The 9,175-nt window shown below is 43.9% G+C and overlaps 2 pseudogenes across 2 annotated transcripts; both read left to right on the top strand.

The window, feature by feature from the left end:
- Positions 1–447: 447 nt before the first annotated feature.
- LOC308521955 (small ribosomal subunit protein eS6-like) lies at positions 448–1,172 on the top strand (annotated as a pseudogene). Its single transcript has one exon. The product of its transcript is annotated as a small ribosomal subunit protein eS6-like (transcript).
- A 7,385-nt stretch (positions 1,173–8,557) lies between these two features.
- On the top strand, positions 8,558–8,895 carry LOC308522806 (small ribosomal subunit protein eS26-like; annotated as a pseudogene). The gene has a single exon. The product of its transcript is annotated as a small ribosomal subunit protein eS26-like (transcript).
- Positions 8,896–9,175: the final 280 nt, after the last annotated feature.

Here is a 9,175-nt window from a genome sequence, read left to right as displayed (position 1 = left end):
CATCAGCTGAATTCACCCCAGTGATCAATGGGGTCACATGTCACAGCCATATTGCCCTCACATCCAGAACATCTTTGACAATACAAGCAGAAATGCGATTGTGCACACACACACACACACACACACAGATTTAAGATGACTACAAGAGACAAAGTTGCCATGGGATACATGGGGAAGACAGCAGGAGGAACAGTTTCAGGGCCACAGTAAGGAGTTCTGTTCTGCACATGTTACATTTGAGGTTCCTATTAGACTTATAAGTAGAGATGATAAGTTGGCTATCAGATCTTGAAGTATGAAGTTCAGGGGAGAAGTCTATGCGAAATATATAAATTTGGGAATTTAAAAAATCACATTCACTATATGTAAGTCCATGGAATTGGATGCGATCTGCAGGGGGATGAGCATAGATAGAAAAGAGCTGTCTTTTGTGGCACCTTGGAGGCAGTTGGCCGCTTCAGGATGAAGCTGAACATCTGTTTGGCAGCCACTGGCTGCCAGAAACTCATTGAAGTGGATGATGAACATCAACTTTGTATCTTTTGTGAGAAGTGTATGGCCACAGGAGCTTCTGCTGCTGAGAAAAATGGAAAGGTTATATGGTTTGAATCAGTGGTGGGAATGACAAACAAAGTTTTCCCATGAAGCATGGTGTCTTGACTCATGGCCATGTTCACTGGCTGCTGAGTAAGGGGCACTCCTATTATAGACCAAGGGGGACTGGATAAAGAAAGCTCTCATCTGTTTGAGATAGCATTGTGGATGCCAATCTGCTTGTTCTCCGCTTGGTTACTATAAACAAAGGGGAGAAAGATATTCCTGTTCTCACTGATATTATTGTGCCTTGGGCCCCAAAGAGCTAGCAGAATCCACAAACTTTTCAATCTCTAAAGAAGATGATGTCCACTAATATGTTGTGAGAAAGCCCCTAAACAAAGAAGGTAAGAAACCTTGGACCGAAGCACCCAAGATTCAGTGTCTGGTTACTCCACGTGTCCTGCAACACAAACATCAGCGTGTGGCTCTGAAGAAGCAATGCACTAAGAAAAATAAGGAAGAGGCCACAGAATATGCTAAACGTTTGGCTACGGAAATGAAGGAGGCCAAAGAAAAACTCCAGACCCAGATTGCCAAGAGCTTCTACCTCTAAGTCGGAATCCAGCAAAAAATGAGGTTTTCCAAGAGTAACAGATAAATAAGAACAGAAATTTAAAAAAAAAGGAAAGAAAAGAGAAGAGACCTAGATATTGAACTCTGGAGTACTCCAACATTTAGAGATGAGGAGAAAGTGGAGACACAGAATGAGCAACCAGGAAAATAAGAGAGGGTGATCCTGGAGGCCAAAGGAAGAGAGTGTTCAAGGAGAAAGGACTAAACAACTGTGCCCATGGAGTCAGGTCAAACTGGCTCAAATCCCCACTTCTACATATCATGGCATAGCCAGGGTCTCTTTCCCGTCTTTCCCGGTAGTTGTGCACAAGAAGATGCTGCATTTTTCCAAGTTGCCTCACACTCCAGGGTCTGCTGGCTGAGAGTTCTTAGTCTCTACCCTGCATTTTGATTCCTCTGTGTACATCCCCATTTTATTACCATATCACTGAACTGGAGACCTCCCTGACCTTTCCGCACAGTCCACTAACTCCAGGTTGCATGTGTGGTAGATTGAATGACAGATTTTGGGGGCACCTTCACTGTGACATCACAACATCCAATGAAATGAATTATCCAGGAAGGCTAGGTTTTGCTGTGGTAACAATAAAACCCAAATATCAGTGGTTGAAACCCACAAATGTAACTTCTCTAATGGGCATGCAAGATTTGTGCACTTCACTATACACACATTTTGTCACCAAAACAAACACAAAACAAACCACAACCTGCAAACAAATGTTTGGCTCACTTAGACATATGCATGCTGAAGTATTTAGGGATGATGGATACTGATATCTGTAACACTCTGAAATACATCAGAAAATGAAATGGATTGATGAGTGGATAGAGGGATAAAAGACTAGATAGCTATGTGATAAAACAAATACAGCAAAATGTTAATTGTAGGATCTAGGTGTTGGGTACAAAGATGTTTACTATAAGCTTCTTCCAATTTCTAAATGTTTGAGAATTTCCATAATAAAATGTTGGAAAAGCCATAGCTACAACTCATGTTATGCATTATCATGGGTCAAGCTGGAAGTCTAAATGTCTAAAATACTTTGGATCACCATGGCGGGGGTTAGGGGATGGGGTGTCAGAAATTCTGGAGGCAACTAAATGTGCTGCATGGAAAGTGACTCCTGGTTGTGGTTGTTGTTGTTTGGGAGAACTAGTTATGTGGTTCCACTCTATTACAGGTGCCTGAGAAGTCCACCTCAACCTCTGTAGCCAGGAATGGAAATATTGGCGATACTGAATGATCATTACTAATGACGTTTTTATGAATGGTTAGACCTCCTATTCTTTGAGGCCCCTTAGTTGCTTCCACTTCTGGTGAATTGTCAGTGGCAGTATTTTCTATTTCAATTTCAGCTTCTTGCTATGTTTGTTGGGCCTCCCTTTTCCTCTCCCTTCTCCTATCACACTTCTTATTTTCTTGTTGATTTCTTGCATAAAAATGTTAACTCTCTGTAGCTTCCTTCAGTTCTTCCAGACTGTGCCTACAGGGCCTCAAGCCCTTATCAAATCTGTCTATGAGCTTGTTTTATTTATGGAATTTTCCCCGAGAGGAATTTTAGGGTTACTCTCAGAGTGACCACCACCTCCTGCCTCCCTGCTTGTCCATGTCTCTGTGGCTGGGAGAGAGTGGGCGTGCAGTGCACTTTGCCTCTGTAACGTGTGGTGGCAGCCATGGGTTTAGCAGTGTGGCATGATGGTTAAGAGCAGACAGACCACCTGGTCTGTGCTCTAGCTCCCTGACTTCCTGGCTCTGAGACTTAAGCAAACTGCTTCTCTGTGCATCACAATCGTCTTCCTTAAAATGGGGGATGCTGCAGTTGGAACTTTTCTTCGGAGAGAGCCAGACTTAACCCAAGAGAACAGCTAGAAAGAGGGAGAACCAAGATGGCGGCATAGGTTAACGCCAGAGTTTGCTGCTTCGAACAACTACTTCAAAAGTGAAACTAAAAGACGGAAGGGACATCACCCAGAACCACAGGAACGCAGGCTGAGTGGAAGTCTGCCGGGAGCCGGTCCATGCTTGCTGTTTCAAGGGACCTGGCATATATGGCATACTGTTCTTAATATGTTTGCTCACCTTCTTGGCACTATGTGTTTTAACCAAGGTCTCTGAGAAAGGTTGTTTCCCCAGGTAGGGATTTTCTCCTGAAGTTAGGGAGGGAATAAAACCTCTTAACTAAGTGCCAGGCGGGTAATTAATCACTTTAACTACGAACAATCATGCTTAAGCTACATAATCTTTACTCCCTGGAATAGAGATAAGAAATGCCCTAACCTTTGGAATAGAGATTGATAGGATTGGAATCAACTGGTATAAATACAGATGTAAGAAGACAGAACTTAGAACACAGAATTTAGAAGACAGGACTTAGAGACACAGAACCTACACAGAACGTTCTCTAGAGACAGAAGAACTTCGCTGGAGAGAACATGGCAAAAGATCCTGGACAGAAACTGGCCTCAGAACCTAGAGACAGAACCTAGTGAGAGAACATGGCAAAAGATCCTGGACTGAACCTGACTACAGAAATTGGCAAGAGAACCTGACTAGAACCTGGTGACTGAACCTGGCTGGAGAACCTGGACAGAACCTGGCTGGAGAACCTAGCGAGGGAACATGGCTACAGAACCTGGCTGGAGAATCTGGAGAACCTAGCAAGAGAACATGGACACAGAACCTGGCTGGAGATCCTAAGCAGAACCTCTCTGGAGATCCAGACCAGAACTTGGCTGGAGATCCTGGCTAGGCTGATGATCAATTGAATGCTGTCTCCGTGTCCTTCCTTCTTCGCCGACTCCGTCCACACCTTTGGGGGCCCCTGGACCTGCTGGGGTTGGACCCCAGCATCTGGCGCCCGAACAGGGACCCCTAGGTAAGCCCCACTCTCGGGATGGATAGGACTCCACCTTAGGAAGAGGGTGGATAGTCTTTGCCGACTCTGTCTACACCTTTGGGGACCCCTGGACCTGCTGGGGTTGGACCCCAGCAGAAGTCCTACAACTAGGAGGAAAGAGAAACATATGGACACTCAGAGGAGGCGCAGTGCTGAAGTCAAATTCTGAGGTGCGGAGAGCGCGGAGCGGGCTGGCGGTGGAGGGCGCGGTTGGCGTTTTCAATCGGGAGGGAATCGCAGACTCTGAGCTCCAGATACAGGCGAGTCTTTAGGGACCCAGACTCAAACGGGAGAAGCGGGACTGTCTGGCTTCGGTCAGAGCGAGTGCAGCTTTCTCTCCGAGCTTTGCAGCGGGTGCTGGGACTCAGAGAGGCAGAGCCCCTGGGGACAGGACTGAGAGCCGCCATAACTGCTCTCTCCGGCCCACCCTGTTGATCCTGTGCGACCTGCCCTGCCCAAGCCCTGCACAGAGGCATTTGCCGGATAGCCTCAGGCAAAGGCTAGATTAGCACCTCCCTAGAGGACAGAAGTTCTCTCACTGCAGACACAGCTGATTTGCATAGCCACTTGGCCTGGAGGTCAAACCCTCCCTGGAATTAGCTACAACAATCAAGATTTAACTATAAGACTGCAAACAAAGACCACTAGGGGGTGCACCAAGGAAGCATAACAAAATGCGGAGACAAAGAAACAGGACAAAATTGTCAATGGAAGATATAGAGTTCAGAACCACACTTTTAAGGTCTCTCAAGAACTGTTTAGAAGCCGCCGATAAACTTAATGAGATCTACAAGAAAACTAATGAGACCCTCGATGTTATATTGGGGAACCAACTAGAAATTAAGCATACACGGACTGAAATAATGAATATTATACAGACTCCCGACAGCAGACCAGAGGAGTGCAAGAATCAAGTCAATGATTTGAAATGCGAGGAAGCAAAAAACACCCAACCGGAAAAGCAAAATGAAAAAAGAATCCAAAAATGCGAGGATAGTGTAAGGAGCCTCTGGGACAGCTTCAAGCGTACCAACATCAGAATTATAGGGGTGCCAGAAGATGAGAGAGAGCAAGATATTGAAAACCTATTTGAAGAAATAATCCCCTACCTGGGGATTTGAAGAAAACTTCCCCTACCTGGTCAAAGAAATAGACTTACAGGTCCAAGAAGTGCGTAGAACCCCAAACAAAAGGAATCCAAATAGGACCACACCAAGACACATCATAATTAAAATGCCAAGAGTAAAAGATAAAGAGAGAATCTTAAAAACAGCAAGAGAAAGAAACTGTTACCTACAAGGGAATACCCATACGACTGTCAGCTGATTTCTCAACAGAAACTTTGCAGGCCAGAAGGGAGTGGCAAGAAATATTCAAAGTGATGAATAGCAAGAACCTACAACCAAGATTACTTTATCCAGCAAAGCTATCATTCAGAATTGAAGGTCAGATAAAGAGCTTCACAGATAAGGAAAAGCTAAAGGAGTTCATCACCACCAAACCAGGATTATATGAAATGCTGAAAGGTATCATTTAAGAAGAGGAAGAGGAAGAAAAAGGTAAAGATACAAATTATGAACAACAAATATGCATCTATCAACAAATGAATCTAAGAATCAAGTGAATAAATAATCCGATGAACAGAATGAACTGGTGATTATAATAGAATCAGGGACATAGAAAGGGAATGGACTGACTATTCTTGGGGGGGAAAGGGGTGTGGGAAATGCGGGAAGAGACTGGACAAAAATCATGCACCTATGGATGAGGACAGTGGGTGGGGAGTGAGGGCGGAGGGTGGGGCGGGAACTGGGAGGAGGGGAGTTATGGGGGGGAAAAAAGAGGAACAAATGTAATAATCTGAACAATAAAGATTTAATTAAAAAAAATAATAAAAAAAATAAATAAATAAAATGGGGGATGCTAATAATATTACCTCTTAGAGTTGCTTTGAAAATGAAATGATTTCATTTATGGAAGTGCTTAGGTTTCTAAGGGCTTAATAAGTGGCAGCTATTATTATTACCAGCAGTAAGGAACCTTAGGCAGACTGCTTAAGCCTTCAGAATGGTATGATTTTTCTACAATCTCCTGACACCAGCATCTGCATCAAATGACTGTTTTGTGACCATTTTTCCTGCTCATGGCATTGGGGCGCATTAAATGATCCATACATTTTCAGATTCTGTTCAGATGCAAACCCCTAGAAGGCAGGGACTCTTTATGACTGCACAACTCAATTGAGGCAGCCACTGCTTGATCAAACCTTGAGAATGATGGTGACAAACTATTGGGCTTAGACTTCTCTTTTTCCAAATGTCTTCTGGATTCCTTCTGAAATTATGAACTACAATGTTTGAAAGTTTACAAAAGGTGACAATTATGCAATTGGGGAGACTATTATACCTAGTTAAACAGACATTTGTTGAATTTTGAAATACTTTCCTTTCTCCTTTTCTTCCCCCACTTCTAATAAAGAAACATATATGGCAAGCACTGTGCTAGGCTCTGACGGTAAAGTGGTAACAAAACAAAATCAAAACATGGTTCTGGCTCCCACAGGGCTTATGACTAATGGAAATACAGACAATTACATTATAGCTTAGCTGGGTTGGTGTGGAATTAGGGAACGTTACTGGATTTATTATCCAGAAAATGTCTGTGACCTTAAACCTCTCTAATCATATACATGTCTTAAGATGGATAACATGTATCATTTAAGAACAGGAAATCTTAAGACATTGCTAAGATAGTTTACATTCATTAGTTTATAGGATCCCACAGCATCTCTGGAAAGTGTTCACTTATCTCTCTATGTCTCTGTGGGAACCATGCCAGAGACGCTGGATAGTCAAGGCCTTGTTCTTAATATGCTTGATGGCCAAGGCTACTCTGAACATGGGAATCTTAATCAGAGTATCCAAGGACTACACAGCTGCAAGGCCACGGCGATCTCATGGTACACTGTGCCCTTCTATAGCCTAAATAATTGATGTCGCTGTTGGCAACTAGCCTCTTTTGTCTAAGTGGTATAATACATGTTAACCAGCCAGTGTATGGAGGAGAAGCTGAGGTAGGCACAGAGGACGTAGCTACTATGTGAGGCAGGAAAGGAGAGAGGGGGAGAGGCCAGAGAGGCAAGAGCGGAGAGCTCAGGTGCCGCTGCTATGTGAGGCTGTGAATACAGAGGCAGCATGCGGCTGCTCTGATAATGGCTGTGGCTACAGAGGATACTACTGCTTTGTAGGAAAGATGTATTGGTTCACCAGCCAGTGTGCGGCTGCCTATAGAGGGCTTTGCTGTAAAGAACTATTTTGTCTGATGGCTAAATGGTGTTAACGTAAAAACATTCAAACCTGTAAAGAAGTTTTGTGAGTTTATTTGAGCCAAACTGTTGACATATGCTGGGAAGCAGAACCTCAATGAATTGAGATAATGCTCAGGAGATTGGCGGGTTACATCTGTATTTATACATTGCAATCAAAGGAAGGGATGTAGGTGGGTTACATGAAATCCATTGGTGAAAGACCAGAGAAGCGGGAGAAAGCAAAGCGGGGAAACCCCTGGGATTGGATAAAAGGTAAAATGATAGACAAATACTTAGGTGGGTGCAGGAACAATTCACATGATAACAATGGAGGGATCTGTGGTATCTGTCCTGGGGCCTAGGCACATTAAGGTGTGCCCCAAGGGGACCAGAAAAAGGGAAGTTACCCAGACATTTCAAAGGTATGTTAAGGTAAAGGTTGACCTTGTCAGTGAAGATACTGGCCTAGGATGTACCCACCATAACTGCTTTTAGTTAAAGTTTAATTTCAGACCATCCTTTGTGGTTACTTTAGGTCTCTGAGTTTGCAAGACCACCATGCAGGTCTTCCCTGAGCTTGTCAGGTTAGCATGTGCCCCCTTTGGTCCACAATGGCCATTGGCTTCTACAATAAAGACTCATTCTTATATATCCACAACTTCTCATGGCTTCTCCATCTGGCGTCCAAGAAGGTCCACCCCCTGGCAGAGAGGCTCAGACCCAACAGTTAGTCCAATGGGCAGGCTTCGAGAAGGAACCTTCCCTGACACTTGGCATAGTTGTTAGTAGGATTCAGGAGAATATATAGACTCAGAGTAGCTGTGCTCTGGATGCTCTGACAACCTCCTTCCATCATTTATTCATCTATCCTTCCAAGCTATTCAAACAACTCATATTTTCTACCTAGGCCTTCACACAAGATATTGGGTATAATAATACATGGTTCATAGCCTCTATATAGGCCCTCATACAAGATATTGGGTATAACAATATATGGTTCTAGACCTAGAGAACTTTACTACCAAATAGGGGATAGCAAGAGATAAACACAGTTACTTATAATGATAGGTGTGCTATAGACATATAGGTTTTCAGGGGGAGGGAATTGTTCTGGTGATTTATTGTTATGTAAGAATGGATCTCAGAAGTTAGTGGTTTACTCTCTTGGGTCCTCGTTTCCAACATGACCAAGAAAAGAAGGAATAATGGTCGTGCTGAGGCCATGTGCAACCTATTCGTTGCACCAACTGTGCCCAGTGCATGCCCAAGGACAAGGCCATTAAGAAGTTTGCCATTCGAAACATAGTAGAGGCCACAGCCATTAGGGATATCTCCAAAGTGAGTGTCTTCGATGCCAATGTGCTTCCCAAGCTGTATGTGAAGCTGCATTACTGTGTGAGCTGTGCCATTCACAGCAAGGTAGTCAGGAATCATTCTCGTGAAGCCTGGAAGGACCGAACACCCTCACCTCAATTTAGACCTGCGGGTGCTGCCCCATGACCTCCACCAAAGCCCATGTAAGGAGCTAAGTCGTTAAAGAGTGAAGAAAAGTTCTCTGGGGGAAAAATAAATGGGAATTGTACCTCAAAAAAAAAGTTAGTGGTTTAAAACAAGAATAGTCATTTATTTTTCTCAGTTTCTGCAGGTCAGAAATTCAAGAATATTCTATGGAGCAGTTCTGGATCAGAATCTCTATGAGGCTGCAGTCAGGTGGTAGCCATCCCAAAGGTTTATTCACTCACCTGTCTGGCAACTGTGCTGAGAAGGGTGGGGGCTGGAGCATAGGGAGCAGGGGGGGACC

The sequence above is a fragment of the Myotis nattereri genome (genome assembly GCF_964212035.1).
Source record: "Myotis nattereri genome assembly, chromosome: 7".
In the NCBI taxonomy this organism is placed as follows: Eukaryota; Metazoa; Chordata; class Mammalia; order Chiroptera; family Vespertilionidae; genus Myotis; species Myotis nattereri.
This window is presented reverse-complemented; position numbering and strand designations above follow the sequence as displayed.